The sequence below is a fragment of the Cydia splendana genome, chromosome 1 (assembly GCF_910591565.1).
Source record: "Cydia splendana chromosome 1, ilCydSple1.2, whole genome shotgun sequence".
NCBI lineage: Eukaryota > Metazoa > Arthropoda > Insecta > Lepidoptera > Tortricidae > Cydia > Cydia splendana.
Genome location: NC_085960.1, coordinates 34,922,089 through 34,945,413, shown reverse-complemented (window position 1 = coordinate 34,945,413; position 23,325 = coordinate 34,922,089). Strand labels below are relative to the sequence as shown.

General features: G+C 36.0%; 1 protein-coding gene and 1 long non-coding RNA gene across 11 annotated transcripts in view; one reads left to right on the top strand and one right to left on the bottom strand.

Moving 5' to 3' along the window:
- Positions 1-23,325, top strand: part of LOC134794278 (CUGBP Elav-like family member 4) — an 883,344-nt gene that overhangs the window by 683,778 nt on the left and 176,241 nt on the right. The window lies entirely within an intron of this gene.
- Positions 768-1,149, bottom strand: LOC134806010 (uncharacterized). The gene is made up of 2 exons (XR_010146447.1): positions 1,073-1,149; positions 768-843 (listed from the first exon to the last, which is right to left on the bottom strand). It is a non-coding gene; the product is annotated as an uncharacterized LOC134806010 (long non-coding RNA).

Genomic DNA, 23,325 nt, shown 5'->3' with positions numbered 1-23,325 from the left:
TATGTATGTTCTGATGAACATTGCCAAATGAAGGGTTATCTACACACATTATACCTCATAAACCCTTTATAATGGGTTCAATTACCGCACATTACGGCCACCAGCCCACCATAAATATAAACTATTTTGTTGGAACAAATTTCTTATCTGTGAACATGTTATTATTGCGTATAATGTCGATACCTACCGATATTAATTTCTTCAATCGAACTTGAATTTCAAATCAACAACAATCGTTGACACAAATTTGTTTTACTCAATAGATTACTTCCTCATTTTTTCTCTGTATCTATTTTAAGTAGATTTTAGAACGCATTAAGACCCAAATTGTATTATTTTTAATACTGAAAGTAATATAAATTATATTATAGTTACAAGTGCTTAAACATCCTGCTCGTAAAGTCCGTAGTAACCAATAAAATTGACACTTTACAAGCTGTACGTACTAAAATTATAAATTCAAATTAACTCAAAACATAATATTTTATTCTGTAATAACTTTTACAACCATTCCCTATTGTACTAGGTCTTATTATTTTATAATATCCGAATGACTAATAATGTCTTGCGACTGGATTGTAATATTTAGTCGTAATCGTCGTTTCAGTCGCGGCGGGTGCGGAAGCCCTTATTATAATTGTAGCTCAAGTTGGATTCACTTCGACGGAACAACATGTTTGCATTCAAATGGATACGTCAGGGTTGACATAATTAGGTAAGCTTCAGTATTACACTGTAACGATGAGACAAACAATACGAAGACGTGATTTAAACTTGCAGATATTTAATTGAAATTATAAAAAAATACAAAATGTGTATGACACGCAAATTTCATTATTCGATCTTGTAGAGATACGAGTAGGTATTCATATTCATATTCCTTTATTCATACATTGTCAAACATTAATATGTACAGATAGTATCGATATAAGTCTGGTCAAATATTACAATTTAAAAAATAAAATATGCTGCACTAATATGGGACACAACACACAGTTATTCATATATTATCTAAGTTATTTAACTTCATTCGGATAGAAATTCAGAGACGGAATAGTAGGCCTTCTGTAACAGCAGTGCTGATATTGACAGATATACGATGATGTGGAGTTATTTTGACACTTGGTCCGTGACGTCGCTCTACTCGTCGTTTTGCGTCGCGAAAATCACTACATCTAAATAAAACAAAGTCCCCCGCCGGGTGTGTTTGTTTGTATATTCGCGATAAACTCAAAAACTACCGAACGGATTTTCATGCGGTTTTCACCTATCAATACAGTGTTTCTTGAGGAAGGTTTAAGTGTATAATTTGTTAACTGACTTCCAATTACGACTCCACACATATTGTCTCATGAGTCACAGCAAGAAGTGCGAGTAAAATTAGAAGAATGCGTTTTTTTTTTTGGGCAGCCCTGCACAAGCACAGACGTACAGACGCGACAGTCAGCCAACTTTAATTTAATGCTGCGCTCAAACCGCTTTTAATACTGAAGTAAACTATACCACGTGCTAAGGCTTTTACGACTCCATTTTGGAATGACGTAACGGCCATGTCATAAAGTTTTAAAATGAAGTCATTATTATTAGTTCGGTTATAAGAATGGTAAATAGCCTATCAACATCTCACCTCAACTAGAATACTTCTTACGAACTGGTCAGAAAATTACAGAGATAATTTCTGAGAATAGAAATAAAGGTGTACTTACTGATTTTATTAATTATGCTAATGAATGTCGAAATAAACATAAGCTGTTTACATTTTTTATTAAATCTATTATATTTTACTAATTATAAAAAGCTGACGTAACTCTTCAATCTTCATTAACTAAACTGAAACAGTTTTACTACGGGCGTAAAGAACAACATTGTTTAACCCAGAAAAAGACCCAACACACATTTAAAAAATTTACAACTTACGCCATTTCGCCACGAGATGGCGTAGCGCGGTCTCTTCTAGTCGCGTAAGCGCCTTTTATGTAACCGTTAAGATTTTACGACGACGCCCGCCTTAATACCGTAACTGAGATTTTGATTATATTAGGAATGGCTTTATAAGTAAATTGTAGAATGTAAAATGACATGCATTTAAAATTCTTGAGTTATTTTTTCTTCTTGAACTCTGAACTCGTGTTGTTTTGTATAATATTATTAGTATTTTTTTATAACAGAGAATAAAAAAGTTAAACAATCTTACTGGCACGTTTCATAGCTTGTAAACAATTGAATGTTTGTGGTGGTGCGTTTCATCATTCGTCATCATCATTTTGTTTACATAAAACATGAATTTGTGAGTAATTTCAGAAATACGAGGACTAGTTAGAAAGGCTACATGTAGATAACTTTTCAAAGGGAGTGTTAATTTTCTTATATTACTGTATTCAAAAATAATAAATAAACCAAATTAATATTAACACTGTAACAGATTATTTAAAAATAATTTCGACGTGTTCCAGCCTCCCTCGTAGTTTTTCAATTCGAATTGTGACTAGGAGTATTTTCCTACATAAAAATGTTTTTGAAGGGAATCTAATTAGGTGATTATTATAACATCTCCACGGGAGGGCGCTCCCAAAACTTCGGGAATGTCATTATGGAAACTTTCCGGTGCGGAGGTTGCCACGTGCCTCTCTGTTTTAGGGGACAAATTGGACTTTATTTCATCTTTTTCGTTTCCTATATTTGTAACAAACTCGGAGGTGAACTACTACTATTTTGTCTTTTTGAAATAAAACATGGTTTTGACAGAAATAAATGTTACGATGGGTTAAAATACCTATATTTCGTTTGTGTTCTTGATGTAGAGTAATAAAATAATTTCAGACTTGTCTATTTATAATGTATATATTTTATACAATTCCTTTTATCTATGGTTAATTTATTTCCATCATAAACGTAAAAATGCCACAAAACCAGTAAAAACAAAACTTAAAATTTACATACACCATTTTTTTTTTATGTTATATTTTTTCTAATCTGTTATGTTCTACAATTTTGATTTATTTACTTTATAAAAAGAAGTTAGTTCATGAATTTGGCTCTGTGTTGCTATTTAAGAATAATAATATTCCTATAGATTACAGCGCCATTCACTAATAATAAAATTAACAATAGCCTAGTATTTAGTCCATCGCTTTCACCCATAGCCTGGTTCATTTTGGATTCCATCAACTCTCAATAGTCCTTACACCCTGGCGGGTGCTGCCCCTGCGTGCGTCCCATGACTCGGGCAAGGGGTCCGCTCAGTGTATCTCTTACATTTCATTAAAGTGTCGGAGGGGTCTCTGTGTCTTGGCTTGGGTTCCGCGCCTCCCAAATGTCCGGAACACCATTGTTCCGTGATTGGAAACACTATAACAAAAAATGTCCTAATAAAGTTTTATTAAATATCCTGGAAGCGTTTAATCAAATTTTGAGTTACAACCCTTCCCCATAACGGTCGTAGTAAATTTATTAAGTGTCGTACAGATGTACCGGATCACGCAGAGAATTGTTAATTCCGTTTAATTGCCGACGGCGGCTGTGATAAGATTTCACTCGTTTCAATTACTTCTTTACAACGTACTTTGGCGTTTTAAAGCTGGCGTGCAAGCGCCTTAATAATAAATAGATGACAAATTAATCTTTTCAGGCTGCTGAATGAAAGGCATTGCAGTGTGGGCCAAAATATGTTGAAAAAAACTTTTAGAAATATTTTTCTTAAAATATCTGTTATAAAATCTTATTGAAAATTCAAACTACAATCATTTACTACTTATTTACTTGGCTGGCACGATGACCCAAAATGAGTCTTGGCCTCCAACACAAGAGCACGCCACTTTGCTCGGTCCAGAGCGGTATCACGCCAGCTTTCGCCGACGACGCCGAGCTCACGGCTATCTGCCTCCACTCTATCCGCCCAACGATATTTAAGATCATTTAACTAGAGCAAGACGTATTATCTTCAAAATATTATCTAAGAGATTTCTTACTGTGGACTTTAGTCTAATTACGTTTTAAAAGGAAACGCAGCAGCCACCTGGTTAGCCTCTTGACATGCTGCGAATGAATATGCACGAGCGAGGCGGTGAACTCGCTATGAATAAACTATCAGCTGCCTATTTCACTGCACTGCAGCTGGTCCTAACCAGTTCTAACCAAGAACACGATTTAGATTTTAAAATGTGTTAAGGTTCTGGTTTTGACACGATCTTTACGATCATCTTGGTTATCAACATTTTCAAAATTGTATTTGTTCTAATACTGCAATACAAAACCTTGCTAAAAGTTAAATAATTAATGTGTTTTATCCCGCAATTTAAGTTTCCATTGAATATCATGATCATGACATCTTTCCAAAAAAATATTCACTCTTTCCAATACTTCGTTTTTAAAAGTGCTCTCCCGGTTAGGTTTCAGCTCCGATTTCGATATATTGACCCCAGCAGTGTTTTAACTCCGAACATACTTACGAGCCGAAGTAAAATATCGCTAGCAGCCTTCAGTGCTACAGCACTTCGCACTACCGAACCTCCAGATGACGATAAAAACTCCATACACTTAGGAACTCGTGATTTAGATTCACACGTTGCCCTTTTAAAAGCGATGTACAGTCGCATGCAGTAATATTTAACAAGTCAGTAATTTAATTTACGCCTCAATATTTTTAATGCACTTTTATTTATCTTCACTGCATATATATATGTGTACATATACCTATGTCTATGTATATATGTCATTCAATTGTGTAACTTAAATTTGAACCACTTCCCGGTGTCTGACTCAGTTCAAATTTGAAGTACAAGTACATCCATAATTCCGTTGACAATGCAAAATAATATGTTAACATGTAGCTGATCTGATGATGCAGTCTGAAGGTAACCAAAGGATCTTCTCGATGGAAATACACAAACACATCGAGTTTAAGCCCATTAAAAAAATCTCGAGAAGTACTAGATAGGCACATGAGAAGAAGTACAGTCAGCAATAAAAGTGTGTGTCACAATTTTTTTTTATTGTACCTAACTTTATTGATGTTTTTGGATTCTATGCTATTTGCTACTCGAAAGATCAGGTACAACCGGCGGGACAATTTAACACGCTCAAGTGGCTATTCTCATCGTGATATCCACACGAGATCACTACTTATTTGACACGATAGCTATCCACATCTTGTCCGCGCTTAAAAATTATCAGTTTTTTTTTTCAAAAGTATTTAGTAATGTTTAAATGTTTAATTAGGTAGGTATGCTATCATACCAAACAACTTATCAAAGCAATATCAGCTCTACCAAAAACCTATAAAGCATTCTTTCACGACGCGACAATCAAAATCCCCAGACACTATCATCATCATCCCTTACATTTACAACTGTGTTGACCTTATAACAAGGTACTTTTTTGAGTGACTGTCAGCTATATATCAGAACCACCGACGTATCATCACTTCCATTTACAACCATGTCAAACTGGTAATAAGGTACTTTTTTGAGTGACAGCCAGCAATGTCGTTTAGTTTGTCGTAATAAGGGCGGGTCACGAAGCAGCCGTAAAAGCGCCGCAAACCGGATTCTTTACGGGCCCGGGTAATGACTGGATCGTAAAATATCACCAATTTAGTTCACACTTAGCCGCTAGATGCTATTGGCAAGGAATATGAACTAACACTAAAAAGAGGGATTTATTATTTAGCGCAAAACAAGTGTAAACAATAAGGGATATACGTACATATGTGTCCGTAAAAGCATTGGTAGCCTAGCGGTAAGATCGTGCTACTTTCATTTCAATCTTTGGACGGATTATTGGATGCATAGATTTATAAGGCATAGATCGAGTGTTCGTACATCCCTAGTGAAGCCATTTCAAGTGCGACGTCACGTCGCACTCGAGTCACCGTATTCGATCGGCCCTGGCAGTACTCAAGGTCACGTCGGTTTGTGTACACCTCCCGTTTAAAAATCAAAAACACAGGAAAAATGGTTGTTTGTGCATTGAATGGGTGTCACAACGCATCATATCATAAAAACAAACCGACTTACATTACATTTCACGCGTAAGTATAGAGTTTAATGTGATATTTTTACGTAATCGTAACTACAAAAATCCAATGTTTCGCCAGCCGCCATTTCTTATAAATGTTGACAGTGTAGTGAATATTTTTTCCTCAAAATGGGACATGACGTTTACATTCTAAAATGAATACGCTTAATTGAAGTTCCTTGTATAATTATATAAAATTACATATTTTTAAATATTTCATTATTTTATTTCAAATTATGTAGTAATTTTATGCACATTATAAATAAAAAATTGTAAAAATGTATCAATTTTTTTATTTAAACCTTATTTCACAAAGGCGGGAAATGCTAAATTCCTTAAATAAACATAAAAAGCTTTTGCTATTAAATCTACATACAAATTATTAATAACCAAGTGTTAAGGATGTTGTTAAATCCCCCATTTTGAGGGAAATATCTATATACTGGCAACACGTTTTTGTATATGTGTGTGTGTTGCTGAGCGTAAAACACGAGCCTCCCACGCACACATGGATCGTGTATCGGCTTCACTTTTGGCAGGTTAGCCGTATGGGGACTATCTGTCTATGCGTTATTAGTTTAAGATTGGATGGATGATGGTATACGCAAATTACGCAACTAATTGACAATTTGATAATTGGCCAAAAATTATTCAAGAGGAGTACCTCTTTAGCAACCAGTAGGTTGTGAGTAGGTATTTTAAGTGGATAGTAGGTTGCAATCAAAGATAAGCAAAATGCAGAACTATACATAAATCACTTGGTTATTTTTTACTAAAATATGCGTTGGTAGTGCTGTAAACACTGCCTTTCCAATATAACCTAAAGCCGATAAAATTTCACCGCTTTTGTACAAATAACAAAGTACCGTGCAGCTTACAAAGTACTTTATTAATGTACAACGTACACGTAAACTCCGCTACAATCTAAAATGACGTAACCGCCATAGTAAACAAAGTAAGATGTGATGTTTTGTGTGTGGCATGAAAGTTTGGAACTATTTAACCGAACTTGCACTAATCCAAATTGTGCCCGGCTTCGATGCCTTATTTACAAGGTGGAAGCAATCTGAACTAGCCAACAGTCCTCAGCAAATAACCGCACGGACCGCACAATATTGGGGACGGTGACCTATGTACATACATTATGGGTTCTTCAAAAATGTCTGAAATCTCTGCGGGACTTGTTGCCAAGGCAGAATGATGGCAGGGGAAAATTTTAAAGGATTAGTGGCCGTTTTAATGAACGAAGCGCCTCGTCCATCTCGCGCTTTGTGCGTGGACAACATTCGGGAGATTGCGGGTCACTTCTATACGAGACTAGCCCAGGACCGAGATAAGTGGCGTACCGGAAGAGAGAGGCCTATGCTCAACAGTGGATAATAGGGGGCTGAAATGATGATGACGATGTGTCTGAAAACATCAGAGGGCATTCGCTCCGCTTCTTATTTTGTCATTACCCTAGTGCAACTTCAAGAAAAAGGCAAGTCTTTTTTGTTTTTCATTCTTTCTATGACCCAAATGGATTATCTTCATAACTTTAACCACCCCTTGCCACTATTCACCAAGATGAGGTGCGAACAACATATTCTGAAACCTTCCAACTCATCCAAATTATCCATTGTAATTTGACCCGTGGATTCTTCGCAATGATTGGTATGTGGAGGTCGAATATAAGCTGGTCACCTGTATTTTCTTTGCGGATGAGTCTTGTATGGCAGTCACGTTTTGCACGGACGCTACTGGGAGACAGAATGAGTTGTTTTTGTTATTACAATAACTTCCAGAAAATTCTTATTTTACTGGAAAATATATGTTGCTTAAAACTTATTGTTGCCCAACGCGTAAATTTTTAGACTACAAAAAAAAGGTCTTATTTAAACTAAACGAGCCTTAATCCCTTATTCTTATTTACATGAAATTTCCTCGTTTCTCATAACGTTTTGATCGAGTGAGTTGTCCAAAATGAAATTCACACTACTACTTTCTCTAAACAGGTGTGCTTGGATATCTTACTGTATTCCGCGTAGTTTTGAGAACTTTCTTATTTACTTTACAAACATAAACCAAGCTCCAAGGACAGTTCTTTATGAGTGTTTTTATGACCATTATATAAAATGAGTTTATCGTACTATTTCATTATATAATCACATAGTTTTAACGTAATATTATTATAGATAGTACAGTGAGGTGAGCATAACAAGGTTACTGCAAATTAAAAAGGCGTTTATGAGCTGTTAGTGGGAGGTGATCTGTTTCAGCGTTTATGGTTTTACTCACTTAAATTTACACCTTAAACTTACATAAATAAGGTTGAGTTTAGCTTTTATGTATAGCAGTGTGCGCTAGGTGCTTTATTTTAATCTTTAACACAAGAAAATAAGGTAGTATTTTCAGTGTCGGTGTTTGAGTAGTCTAGTGAGGCTTGAGGTTATTATCATCTCCTAGTAAAACTAGGATAAAAATACCTAATGCCTGTTTTATCCTAAATCTGTGATGATGTGTCTGGTAGCTATATTAACAAGTTTTTTTGTAGATGGCGATAAAATGAAATAGTTAATATGTAGTGGACACAATCACGAAATCACGGACATCACAAACCATCAGCCAGCCAACGCAGTTTCTAATCCAAAACGCCCTCTGATTAAGAAGATCAGAATCACTTTCTTAAACACTAGTGTTTAATTCAAATTGCAAAAGTGGACCCCTCGCTTTAGGATGCAATCAGGAAATCGCTACGATGAATCCCATATAATGTACGAGATATGGGATCATGTACCATAATCCCCGTAAAGTGCCTTTGATTAAGTGCCGCACATCGCACCTTTGCGAATTATGGTACTAAAAGGCTTCGAACTCTTAAATTACAGGATTTGGCTTTGATACAGTGCAGGGGAAAACTAGGCCTCTATAATTCTCTGGCGTTAATATTGAATATGAATTGAATTGTTTCGTACAAGTAGGTAAGTATTTAAATCCTCCATTTTGGCTTTCCCGTAGTTGGGAAAAGTAGCTCGTGCACACACAACTTCATTACCTTTTCGCTTTTCGACCTAAGTTTTATTTTGTTGGTAACTAAGAAGCATAATAAAAGATATCCTGATATAATTATATAGGTGTCTCTACTATTTGTGTTACTTCAAAGAATTACGAAACCTCACTAGCCCTCCAGAAAACCTGAATACGAGAAATACTCGAAGAATTCAAAGCCTATATCATAAATACAAAACAGAGCATTATAAAGAGAAACAGGACCGATATGCGGCGTCAGCGAAACACGGGGAATCCTAGTGATGTACCGCAGAAACTTTGCTGACCCCGGGAATATTGATATATACGAGGAAACATTGCACATAGTAACAAAATGCCAACAAATATAATTTGTTTTTATAGAATTATGCCTTTGCGGATTTCTGATGTCTTCAATTCATTAACTTATGTTTTTGCAGAAGCACCCAGGATCCAGACGTAGGCATAAAGCAGGTACTAGCAAGCGTATAGGCTGCGGTATCTGCCATAAATCATGCTTTCATTGCGCTGATTAGCCACTGTCGTGGTATTAATATTTATATATATAAACCTATAATACCCTTCAAACATTTCTAAAATTATTTTATTTTCTTGGCTCATGATTGTTTGCTAGAAAATGCGTTGAGGTATTAAATTTATTATCATAATTGTAAAATAAAACTAAATATTTTAATTCCCGCGCTTAGTACATCACTACAGCCCTAATCCGCACTCGGTACCGAAGGAACTGTGAATCAGCCCTAGCGACCCCTGTCCCCGCCGATGCGATTTCAATTTCGCCACTCCACATATTCGACTTTACATATGACACACGGTGAGGGAGATATGACGACTTATGAAGAGATTTTTTTTAATATTTCGTGTTTTTATTTTCCCTTATGGAATATCACAATCACAGCAGAAAGGCCTCTTATCCTTACGCCATACTTGTGTTACAGATAGAGTAGGCGTAGATGCATCATTAAAGGATTACTAAAAGATTTAGGTGCATAGGTACATTTCGCCTCCCTTCTTTCACGCTCCCGACACTTCACAATATGTATCTGATATAGATCATCCCGCCGCCGTCTCCTTTTACGTATTTTTTTACCAATACTTACCAATAATTCTTGTAAATGATATTTAAAAATTCGTAATGTATGTACGTATTTTTTTTATCATTCTAAAACTGCTAAATCACATATTTGCCGCGCCCCATTGCCAGCAGTATAACTTCACCTGAAACGTGTTCTATTCTAACCAACCGTGTGTCCACCTAACACAGTTTCGGGTTATCCTCATTCGTTTTCCATCACAAAGGACAATAATAAATGTGCCGGGCCCGCGGATTACTCGGCCGTCGTGCCTATATTTCAAAGGTACAAATTATGGGCGAGTTTGAGGAATATATGATGGGCGGACGCATTCTTTCCTGTAGAAAAGTATGATGATATGTCAAATTTTACTTCTCTATCTTGACCGACTACTACAAGCCCTTTTGATGGGTCTTGGTATCTGTGTGGCCTGTGGTGCGTTTGCCATCTATAAGGCCTTGTATGATGCTTCTTTTAAGCATCTGAAAATCTTCATGCTTAAAAGGCGCTTGGATTTGTAGTTCCTTCTATATGGACTAGTTTATTCTAGCGGTCCAAAGAATTTTAATCATATTTCCATGTCACCACACACCACATCTTGAAAGCATTAATCATGACCTTATATATTTCGGCTTTAGGAAGAGCTATCACTGTATTGTTAAAGGCGACAAGTCTTTCAAAGATTGGAACGGATACTGGCAGCCGTATTCTAACAATAAGATACGTCAAATACTAGATATTGAAACGATATGGATTGGATATGTCAGTGTCAAACAAATGTCAAAAGTGACGTTTTTGTTTGAAGAAACGTCAATTTTGAAACTTGTTTGACACTGACATATCCGATCCATATCGTTTCAATATCTAGTATTTGACGTATCTTACTGTTCGAATACGGCTGTGGGTGAGTTGCGTGACCGGGTTGCTTAGAGGTTGTGGCGTTAGCCGCGCATGCTGAAGACGCGGGTTTTAATCCACAGATATCATTCTGATGTCAGTGTACGTTCGTATTGACCTGCCATGCCATTGAATTGGCAATGGAAGCCTTGGTCACTTTTCACTATTCAAATCTATTTCAGTCTGCCATAGCTTCTTAAAATTAAATTAACTACTCATAATATTCGAAACACGCCTGCACATACAATTTCCCGAGAAAACTGCAAAGGTTATTGCACGTGTCCGCATCACGTCACGTGTCCTGACATGACGCAAGGACGTCACGCGGTGACAACGTGACGTCCAGGTGTCATGTCATTTCCCACCTTGTCGCAATGAAAGTAGGTGTTAAATTGTAAACGTGGAATTTGTTTTTGTGGGAGGCGTTCGTAAATTTAACTGTTTGTAAAATTGAAATAAAAAGTTGGTTAAACTCTTCGCTATTTGGATTACTGTGAAACCGTAGATATTCATTTGTTCTTTATTCTAACCTCCTAGAATCGCATTGAACTCTATAATTTGAATTGATTATAATTTCATATTAACATCAGCCGGCCTAGCCAAGGTTACAATCGCTATCGCTTCGACAGCGAAAAGTATTAGGTCTCTCTATCACTTTTCCATATAAGTGTGACAGTGACAGTTGCGTTTCGATCGCTACGGAGCGTAAGCGATTGGCATCTTGGCTACGTGGCCAGTTTAACTGAACATCGCTCGGACACGATGTCAAAATCAGATCAAATTGAAATATAGTCTTAAATATCTAATTACCCTAGTTAATATTAAAAGCACATGTCATGTTAAACCTTAAATTCATGACGTGCCTTTCCACTATTACATTAATTTAATAATTGCTTGTGTATTACGATGAAAAATGTTTGCCTTTGTCATTAAAATCATTGTAGGAAGTAGAACGTAGGTAGGTACTACCTTCGAGCAACACGGAAGGGAGGCGGCATTCGCACTATTTCCCCTCTGCCGAGGTACAAGATTAGCGCGTCAATCTAATCTAGCGCGGGTAATAAAACTAGTTGCACTTGGATTTTTCACTAGACCGAGTCCAGACGCGCGCGTGAACACTGCTGCACAAAAATGCCTGTTTGCTCGGTTTTTTGTTATAAAAAGAGGTCGGGGACATCAAATTTACAAAAAGAAAGTGTTACATTTCACATGTACTTTTTTTTAATACATATCATACGTTTAATTACATTCAAACACAATTATTATATTTTAGTCTCATGTAATTGTTGGATTTATCGATTTTGCTCGCTCAGTACAAATTGCGGATCGGTCGAGCGACAAATCCGACTTCTCATCTCTCAGAATACAATAATATACTTCAACGAAAATGTGTTAGTGTGCGTGTTGTGACACTTGTCACTCGTCCGTACACAAAAAGAGATCGAGGTTTGCAAGATTTGTCTTTGACGTGTGTCATTTTCTATGTATTTGTGTCGTCATTACAGATTGGATTTTGTATGTAAGTGTGTGAGAAGTGCGACTGTGTGCACCTTTCCCCCCGCGAAAAATGGCAGAAAGATTTGTACGGTGAGATATCGCTTGGGCCCCTCCCTTCCGATGTGTCGGAAGCCGGTGTTGCTCGAAGGGTACTACGTTCATTGCGCATCCAAAATTACAAGTTGCTACTTCATAAGTTCCCAAATGAAGTTGTACCAAGCTGTTTGGGTCAGGGTTTTGGTGAATTTAAAACTGTTTCGATCCGTGCCTAATTTAAAGCGCAGTGTAAACGTTCACGAACACCTGACGGGCGTTAATCAGTGCACCGCACTATCGGGGAACTGTCCGCTCTGCTTGCTCTGTGACCACGACTGCCTAACGCGCGTAACTAACCATCGATAGACCTTATGTCGTTACAGTAAGGTTGATGAAATGTCAGTGAATTGTATGGACTAAGTTTGCTTAACCTGTCTATTTATTTACTTGGTCTCAGGTTGACGCCATGTTGTATAATAGAGCGTCGCGTTTGTAGACATACACATTTGAGGTATTTTATCAAAATTTAAATGATGAATATAAATGATCCCTACTAATATCTATTATAAATGCGAAAGTAACTATGTCTGCCTGTCTCTTACCTCTTCATGCTTAAGCCGATGAACTAATTTAGATGAAATTTGATATGGAGATAACTTGAGGCCCGAGGAGGGATATAGGATTGTTTTTATCAATCACAATTGACAAATAAATTTCATTCACAAATGATAAAATATGAACTATGAGAATATGAGGCGTCAATCAGAGATCAAAGATTAAGAGAGTAAGTTTCGCAATTTTCTTGCCTAGATAATTTTGAGGATAGGTGACCTACATAATATTAGCTAAAAAAATATATACAATACATAATTTAAAAGCTATATGCACATTTACATATTTAGAAAAAAAAAAACAAAACTATTTCAAACTTCACCAACATGAAAACTTAATTAAGAAAAATATACTAACCTCAATTCTACTACCGCAAAACTGTTCCAAAAAAAGTGAAAGCCTCCCAAATCAATTACAGCTCCAACTTACGAAGCATTTACCGGTTAAACCGGTAAAAATAACCGGTTTCTGCCCGTCACGGCCGGCCGCGGCGTGACAGCCCAATCGCCCGCAACATTAATCAGAACCGGGCGAAACTATGAGTGGCGAGGGGATGTATTGGGCGTGCAACGGGTTAAATAAGCAGTTTCCACACTTGTCTTGTTAAGAGTTTATTTTAAACGTGGACTTAAGAAAAAAGATGTAATTTGTAACATTTTGATAAAAAAAAACCTAAGTAAATTCTGGAAGTGTATGTGATCACATGATTTAAATAGCCAGTGTTTTTTTTTTCACTGAACAAAGCAAAAGTCACGTTGGAATTTTTATCCACATTTTCATGATTGCGACCTGATAATCGTTATTACTTATTATGATACTGGTGACCAAAGGTAAATAAACCGTCTTACAAAAAAAGTGGTTTAAAAGTGTTTTCTAAATTATCATAATTTGCCTTCATTTCACAGATACCGCGTATCACAATAAAATAGATTTATTAAAAAATAAAGACAAATAGATGAACAATAATTCAATATTTTTAATTTTTAATTTCTCTCAAAAACGTTGTTCGGAAAATTCCGATTTGCACAGCAGAATGCAAATCCTGTGCAATGAGTTTTATTAAGGTTAGGTTAGGTTAGTATTTTTTGCTGATCGTTTAAATCATACCTAAAATAATTAATTATGAATTGTTTGCACACGTTCCCTGTATTCGTAGATGGTCCCATCGCCCACAATGTTAACTGTACTGTAATAAGGTCCACCGATGTACAGTTAGCAGTGTTGCTGTTGGTACGGCGAAATATCGCAATTTCATCCGCGCGCCGCGAGGAATTCCGGCGCTCTGCGGCCTGCGGTTACACCGTCACCTCGGCTCCCGTCAGCTCTGTCCATAGATCATGTGACTAGACGGGATACAGGATGTTTTCCGTCTTCTATGTTATGTCGCTGTCGGCCAAAGTCGCAATTCCTTATTTACCTTTAAATAAAGTTATACTCACAGGATAAGACACAGGGAAAATAGTTATTTACGTTATTTACATACAATGCAATACTTAGGATGTTGTTCAATAAGAAACATTTCTCAATTAAACGCTCCAAACCTAGTTCTAAATCAAAAAAAAAATATTATGAAAATATTCCCACCCAATTTTTCCACCAACCATTTATGCGACTCTCACATTGTAATTTGTAAAAAAATCTATACCTACTATAATTGTACTTCACAATAAATAAACAAAGTTTCTGTATAATACACAAAGAGGCATATTTAGGCCAACCACGCTCGTTGTCAGACGTCTTTTCTGTTACTGTCTACGATTTGCTTTTGTATTCGTTCACTGTGCCAACACAACTTCACAGAAAAGGTTTAGAATCTCTATTTCTGTGATCTAGGGTCTAATGTTATATGGAATCAAGTATAGGAGGTTTGTGACTTTAGGTGTCACCATGTGGTAGGCACTGGCGATTTTCATAGTCGCTCAATAATGCGCAGTCTGCAGACTGTGAGGTCTGTGTCTCCGTCACCTCCCGTCATTCCTGTCACCTCTGGAGGTGTCAATTTTGCGGCTCACGCGGCACGTTTACACGTGGTGACTTTAGATTGTGTTTGCAGTCAACTTGGATAATATATGTTACCTGTATGTAGGTGTCGCCTGGCTTGACCTTTGCTTCTTGAAATATCTCTTTAGGTTTGATATAGAAGTTTATAGAGACCTCAGAAAAGGTGCAAGCCTTTAGTTTTATTAGTCTTGTTCGTGATTAGGGTTCCGTTACCAAGAGTAGTAAAAGATTTCTGAAAAATTGTGTTTGATTGAGTGAATACTTTTGAAAATAAATGCATTGAAAGTACACCAAAAAATGTGTCCCCCCTCCCCCCACCCCCTTTAACTTTTGAATCGGGCATGCAAAAGTCTGTAGTTGGTATGTCTCTTAATAAGTCTTTATACCAAAAAAAGAACCATTTTGTAAAGAAGATATCTAAGGACAATAAACACGTATAAAGAGTGACGAAAATAGAATAATACGAAATAAGAAATAGGTATAAAACTAAAAACGAATAAAACGAGCGATGCTTATACCAAAAATTCGAATTATATACCCCCGGGTCCCTTCAACCCGCAAGAGACGTTACAAGTTCAGCTGACACGTTACGAAACGGCACGCGGCGCGACACGAGACCCGAGCACGTGTCCGGGCCGTGTCCGAACCGTTTCGTAACAGGAAGACGAAGTCAACGAAACGATCTTACGAAGTTGCGGACTTTAAAGACCATTTCATTTTATTTAAAGTTATTTTTAAGAGGAATTACTTAGCACTTTTTTTAGACTTTTATTTCGACTCGAACTCTTTCGATATGTACTAATAGGCGAAAAAAGTATTCAACTTTCGATAATAAATGACTTATCTGACAAGGGTCCTTATGCACATTGGGGCATAAGGACACTTCTCTGGTGGAAAGCCAAATATGGCCCTTATAAAAAAACTGTTTCTTTCCAAAAAATGAAGATCAAAGTAGAAAAAATTACCGGTATTTTTGGTTATAAAAACAAAAATAATAAAACGATCTAGTTTAAAATCATACTACGAAGTTCATTAAATAAAACGCGATGCATTCTTTTTTGCTAAGCCTTACCTGCGCCTTGGCCCTTCTCAGACAATCCAATTTAATTGAAATCCTCTCCTTTAAGTAACAATCTTATGAAAAAAGCAACTTAGCTTCACTTAAACAATGAACTCCGAGGCATGTCCATTTTATAAGGCCCGGTAATGTTATTAAAGATTTCTGTTTGGGCCCGGGCATACCGGCCAGGGATGGGCACTATGTTGAAGATAACGAATAATGAATAAAACATTTATTCCTGAATAATAAAAAATGTTATTATTCAATGATACGTGACCGATGATAAAAGATAAGATAAAGACATAAATTACATAGTTTATTATTCAAAAAGCATATTACGCGCTTATGAATTAACATTTTTAATAAATTTTTCGGCATTATTTATTAATTTCTTCGTCTACTATTATACTTATTTTACGAATATTGCGATTTATGTGAACAGCTGCGAGAACAAAGTGGCCAAACTATTAAAAAATAAACATTATAAACAATATTAGTTTTAAAATAGTTATTTGTACAACAAGATATCAAAGTTTGATATTTCTTCGAGTGCTTATTTTGAGTCCCGTGCAAGCGAAAGATTCTATAGTAGATTCACGAGCGTAGCGAGTGAATCTAATTTAGAATCTTGAGCGTAGTAAGGGACTCAAAAGCGCACGAGATGTAAATAACTTTGATCTCGTGTAGTACACAAAATTTTTCATCTCAGCAGTGAGAACATACCTATTAGGCAACTTGAAAAATGTAATCCTTCTTCATCACTGCACTTATGTTTTCTTAAGATATATAAACAATTAAGTTTAATTACCACAATCGAACACAAAAACAAAACTTAATAATAAATTTCAGTAAAATAATATGGAAATAACCACCAACTGACACTTCAAATGACAACTTTTTTTTGTAAAAAAAAAATTGTATTATATTGTCCGAATTGTGGATACGTACTATTTGTCAACTATGGTAGAAATTCTTAAAAGTAAAATAATTAATTTTGCATGATAAGCTGTATATTTTTTGAGTGAATTATTTTAACTGTACAATAAAATACCTAAAATATAGTATTTTATTAGTTTTTATCAAATATACAACTTAATTTTTATTAATTTATTATTAAGAATTCATACTCGTACGTGGTTTGGAACGATGCGGTCTGAAGTTTTTCGGGGGTCTATTATAAACCGTCAATATAACGTTGAATGTCGTTTTAACTTTTTTTGTCTGTTTCTTTTTGCTAACAGTGTGAAAGGGACAGAGATAATAGAACCCAAGTATTTCGATCTTGTATTAGACCCCGCATGTTGAAATGACATTTGACTATAAAGGTCACTTGAATGTCATTTTGTCTCACTCAGTGAGCAAAATCGCATTTTGGTTACTGTTTTTACGAAGCAAAGTACCCTTGTTCGAGCTGCTGAGGTGAAAATATGATTGGTTAATTTAGTCCCACGTCATTTAGAAACAAAAAATATTAAAATAATAATTCAAATAATACCCTTTTAATACCTGGTTTAATACATTCTCCAAAATGTGTATGGAACTTATAGATTTCTTATCGAATGATTTAGAAAAGAATAATAATTAAGTCCAATTTGGCCATCTCTAGTACCCGGTTACCCGGCTATCTCCGCGGCCTCCTCGTTACACGAAACATTCGCCCGGGGCACGGAAGTGTTTAACTATGTGGAAAAAAGAATTTCTATGCCATGTGCCCCCGAGATATGAAATACGAATTTAATTAAGGTTATATTGCGACTCGGCAAATTGGACGATAAAATTAGTGGGGTTTGGAGGTTGGTAAAGATACGTATCTTGCTTTTGCGGTTAGTTGTTTTTGGAAGGAAAATGACCTTGATAAATTGAGTATAATAAAATGTTCTAGCCAATGAAAATTTAACAGGATATTGTACTCTCTCCTCCATACAAACTTAGTCCCTATTTTCCGCCCTGGATATTGAAATTATGAATAATATTTTTATTTATAATTTATTGTATATTATTCATATCTAATCCCGGCTTTATCTCACCTCAAATTATAGCGATATTTTAACAGACTCTCACTGGTGACACTTAAATTGCCTCAAAAAACTTTAACGGCCACTTAAGACGTCTAAAAGACATTAAACTCAAACAATACGCGTTTGTCGTTATCCACACAACCTTTGTCCCGTTAACACGTCATCACTGGCAGAAATGTCCCAAAACATCTTGCAAGCGAGACAGTGAATAATAGAGACTGCTCATTTGTACATATAGTCTAGTGATCATTGTTTTTGTTGATGGCGTTACATTAGCGAGCTATCCCAAGCGATTACAATCCCAATGATTTTTACTTAGTGCGCTCACTAAATGGTGTTTGGTGTTAAATAAAGGTCCAAATGTCAATCAAACCATATAGCAAAGTCTAACCAAACTGGGCTACTTAGGTATGTGAATATGTTCGATTGACAACTTTTCTTACGACACAAATCTTTAAATTGAAATAAATGTTTATTTTACAAATTTGAACATTTCTTCTTTACAAGTTCAAACTTGATTTTACTTAAAAAGTCATTCCGAATGAAATGTTTATTCACCTCGCTCAAATCAACAAATAACTTGAAACTAACATGAAACTTAGACCTCGTAGACTTTTCGCCATCTCCAACAATGATGGGCCGTTCACAGATTGACAGTCTTTTCACAAACTTGTCTCCATTTAAAGCATTTGTTAGAAGTAATCACCACTATTGTCTCGGTGTCGTCCCCAGCGTTATTACGCCAGTAATCCTTCCACGGGGATCGGATCATTACAGCTATTACCACGGTGAAGACACGATAAATCGCTTCCTCTAAGGACTCACTTTAGACTGAGTTCATATTAACTGCGCTACAGCCACGTAACATATTGAAAATCTTAAGATAAAATAAGAGAGGATTAGAAAATATAAGATCATTTATTTCATGAAAGACAATTAACATATAGTAAGTTTGCATTGATATCAAAAATATACAAATTTTTGTCATGGTCGTCAAAATAATATTTGCAATAATTATGTTAACATCTCGAACAACGATGTGTTGTTCACAGATTGACAGTCTTTTTACAAACTTGTCTCCGTTTAAAACATTTGTTTGAAGTAGGTAATCACCACAATTGTCTCGGTGTCGTCCTCAGCGTTGTTACGCCAGCCGCCTCTGGATCTGGAATGACTTCCGCTGTGCTGTGCCCTACCACACTTAACTAAGCGAGATGATATATTATGCACGGTGCCCTTACCTCTTTTGGACGTAGTTTAAGGACAAAGATAAGATAAAGATAAAAGATAAAAAATAGTTTATTCAAGTAGGCATATTACAATGCGCTTATGAACGTGAAATAAAGCTACACCGGCTCCACATCCCCGGATACACGCCCGGATCCACATTTACACTGAGTCCTTGACTCGCTGGTGTTAAAGTGGTTGCAATAGCACGCCAGTTCATAACGGTGATGAGGTGCTGCGTAGATTACGGCTGGCAAAGTTAAGCAACGATGTAATTTGTGGGGGATAATTTTGTGTTAATGAAGTACTTTCTGTCTATACACGGTGGCCGTTACATTTGTTTTTTTATTTATTTATGTACGAGTATAAAGCTATATGTAGGTATACGGCTATATACAGAGTGGCACATAAATACGTTGAAAATAGGTAATATGTAGGATATTTTTCTTTTATAAAGTTTTTTGTTTTATAAAATGGCATTGAACATGAAAATTACAATCATTGAACTAAAACAAACATATTTTTTATTTTAACCTTTCATAATATTCGTGTGAGGTAGTCAAAAACCGTAGGTTTAAATCTCGGTACTTTTTAGAGATTAATGACTAAAAATTCGGTCACAGGATCCTTATTCAGAAGGTTAAGCAAAAATTACTTATAATACCTACTAAGTTATCGACAGATGACGTCCCCATTAAAAGAACCAACAGCCTCCGTATAAAAATCCCAAGAGCCTGCACCTACTTCCACTGAAAGCCCTCATTGTTCTGAGCTTTTTCTATAAAACACCTAATTATACCGTCTAGTAATAAGCCTGAGCACAGACTTTGCTTGGATTTTGACTTAACTCGCCTTGTTTTGTTTTTATCTGACTACGGCAAAGCAATGTCTACAGTAAATAGATGTATTTTAATATGAATGTGAACGGAGATTAATGTAATTATAAATCGTGCTCCGTTACGAGTACCTACTGTAGGTAAAAAGATTTATATATAGCCGTATTTTTTATAAAACCACATAATTTATATTCGACGGGCAGTTAATTTGGGCCTTAATGAATTAAGTTACATATGTTTTATTTATAATTTAAGGCTTTTATTTTGCCTCACAAAATAACTCTGCACACTTTGTGTTTATACAAAACGTCAAACTTACTGACGCGACGTGACTACTGTCACAAATGATTATTACGAAATATGAGTACATTGCCGTTCAAAAAATAATAATATGTCTACGCTGTTTTAATTGAGGTTAAATAAAAAAATTCTTCCAAAACAATTTCATAGCACAAAAAATACATGCTGTATACTTACAATAAGTAGTTAATTCTTAGTTACAGATTCTTAGCTCATACTACTTTCTAACTTTTAAACTTAAATTATGATTAAATTACTTTGACATAAATCATAATACTTCGGGAGCCAACCCGGCCGTTTCTTAATTATCCTAATGGACAATATCGGGGTTCACCATTAAAACTGATACTTTGACCCAAATTATGTCATTATCTAAATTGGCTGAAAAACCTGTATATTTCTCTATTGGACTCCACCTGTGCTATTATATTTTATTATAATAGCCTTTTTAAATAGTGTTCATAAAGTATTATGTCTATGGGTGGAATTTCAATTCAATTTCATAGCTATCATTAAATATGGGTCATAGGAATAAATATTTATTTGATAGTCTGAAATATGTACGTAAAATACGAAAAAAAGTTAACACCGTCCATTATAGCATGCACGCTAGTTATACTCGTAGTAGGTATTGTAAATGTGTCAATATATTTTCAAATGCATACCGACGTATATATTTCCTCTACTTTAAGAAAAGCCAAAAGGAAAGGCATACCTAAGTAATACCTTTTGTATATGACGTTATGATTTTAGCCATTTTAAAACGTATACTGTTCCTGTCGTAACTCGGCAGCGTGGTAGTCTACTGCTGTACACCGGGCCTGTGTGTGAGGCCCTTTGTACTCTATTCAGAAAACTTAGCAAACCTCTGTTAAATTTTGTTCCATTCTAACACACACAAAAAACTACGGACATACGATTATCAAGTGCCTTTTAGACTTGACAGGCGAATATGAATGAGGTCTAAATGTTAGTTCTTAATAAAATAAGGTAATACTAATTATGCCCCGCGATCTAGCCTTTACAATATTACAATATATACGCCCTAAGCAAACTTTCAACGTCTGTTCATCTGGCAGTCTACCCACAAAAACCCATGCTCGAGAATAAGACCTTCCCACACTACGCCACATGCGGCAGACGGCCTAACAATAAACCAGGACTTGTTACAAAGCTCAACATTTCTCCAACATTCATCAGCCCACGCCTAAGTGCGCGTTTTGCTCTTAGCAAGTAACTTGCCTACAGCTTTACAAGAAATAATTCAAATTAAGTACTGCTTCCTTGAGCACAAACGTAATTGTCAGAGCCCTTTCACACGGTCCGAAGTAGCGATTAATTCTGGGCGGCGAGGAAGCGTAAGGGCGCGTAGACCGGGAGGCGACGGGGAATTCCCTACGTTATTAAGTACAGACAAAAGAAGCTAACATTTAATTAAATTCCTCCCTTTCAAGCAAGTAGTCGTATCTGTAGCCGTTTAATAACCACAGTTCTACTTTACACATAATAGGTATAAGTGCTTAATATCTAACGCAAAAAATCGGTTTGCGTACGGATCGGCTTGACAGATTTTAAAACGTATTGATGTATATTTATAAATAGGTAGTAAGCTCCAATTGAGCCTAGAAATGATGAAAAAGTTTCTGTTTCTATATTTTTTTCCTATTTTTGGCTAGTGTAAAACATGCTCGCACCCAAAGCCTCAGGGTATACTGATAATAATTAGCTACACTTACTCTTAAAATAAACTGCGTTTTGCTCTCAGCCTACAAGGGCGCCGTACCGTGAACGCCGAGTCACGATGAAAACTCAAACTCGCGGCAAGTCACCCCCCATTGAGGCGCGCTCCAAACACCGATGTATTGATATCGATGGACTATTAAATTTGAGTAAATTCGCAGCCATGCTGTTTATTAGACGTTTGATGTTTTGATTAATGATGGCGAATGCGGATCTGGTATTGTGCAATAAATACATTATAGGTTCCACGTTTATTTTAACTAAAACAGGAAATTCATCGCGTGTAAGTAGTAATCGCTAAATCAAAGCTTTTTTATTTTATTTTTTTAATATTTCCAAGCTAATTGATAATTTATCTTATTACCTAGGTATTAGAAATTACTATTTTTATTGTATATATATTCAGTACTTTCAATTTCAGCTATTTAGAGCATGTAGGCTTAATTAGGTTTTCTAATCAAAAAAATCTTGAAAATAGCGTGGGTGCAATTTTCCAGTTATATTATAATTAAAGTTATTAAGTAATCTTGTCTTTTGCAAGAAAGCGAGCATGACAAATTTAAAGCACCCTATTAAAACATCAAACGTTTTTAACCTTTGTACGGTAATAAACACGAGATTCTGACAAAATACACAACTATTATAAATCACGCATTTAAAGTAGGTATACCTAATATATATAATCAAGTGGACGAGATCGCCTCTCGCTCTACGCGAAAACATTTTGAGTCCTCAACTTCTCCAGAAACTTCCTGCCTGGCATAGTTAAACGGTAGAATGAACTGCCGGCCTAGCCAAGGTTACAAACTCTATCGCTTCGACAACGAAAAACATTATGTATCTCTATCACTCTTCCATATTAGTGTGACAGTGAGAGTTGCGTTTCGATCGCTACGAAGCGTAAGCGATTGGCGTCTTGGCTACGCGGCCTGTCTCTCGCGGTATTTCCGGACCGAAAAGACCTTCAAATCTTCAAGAAAAGAACG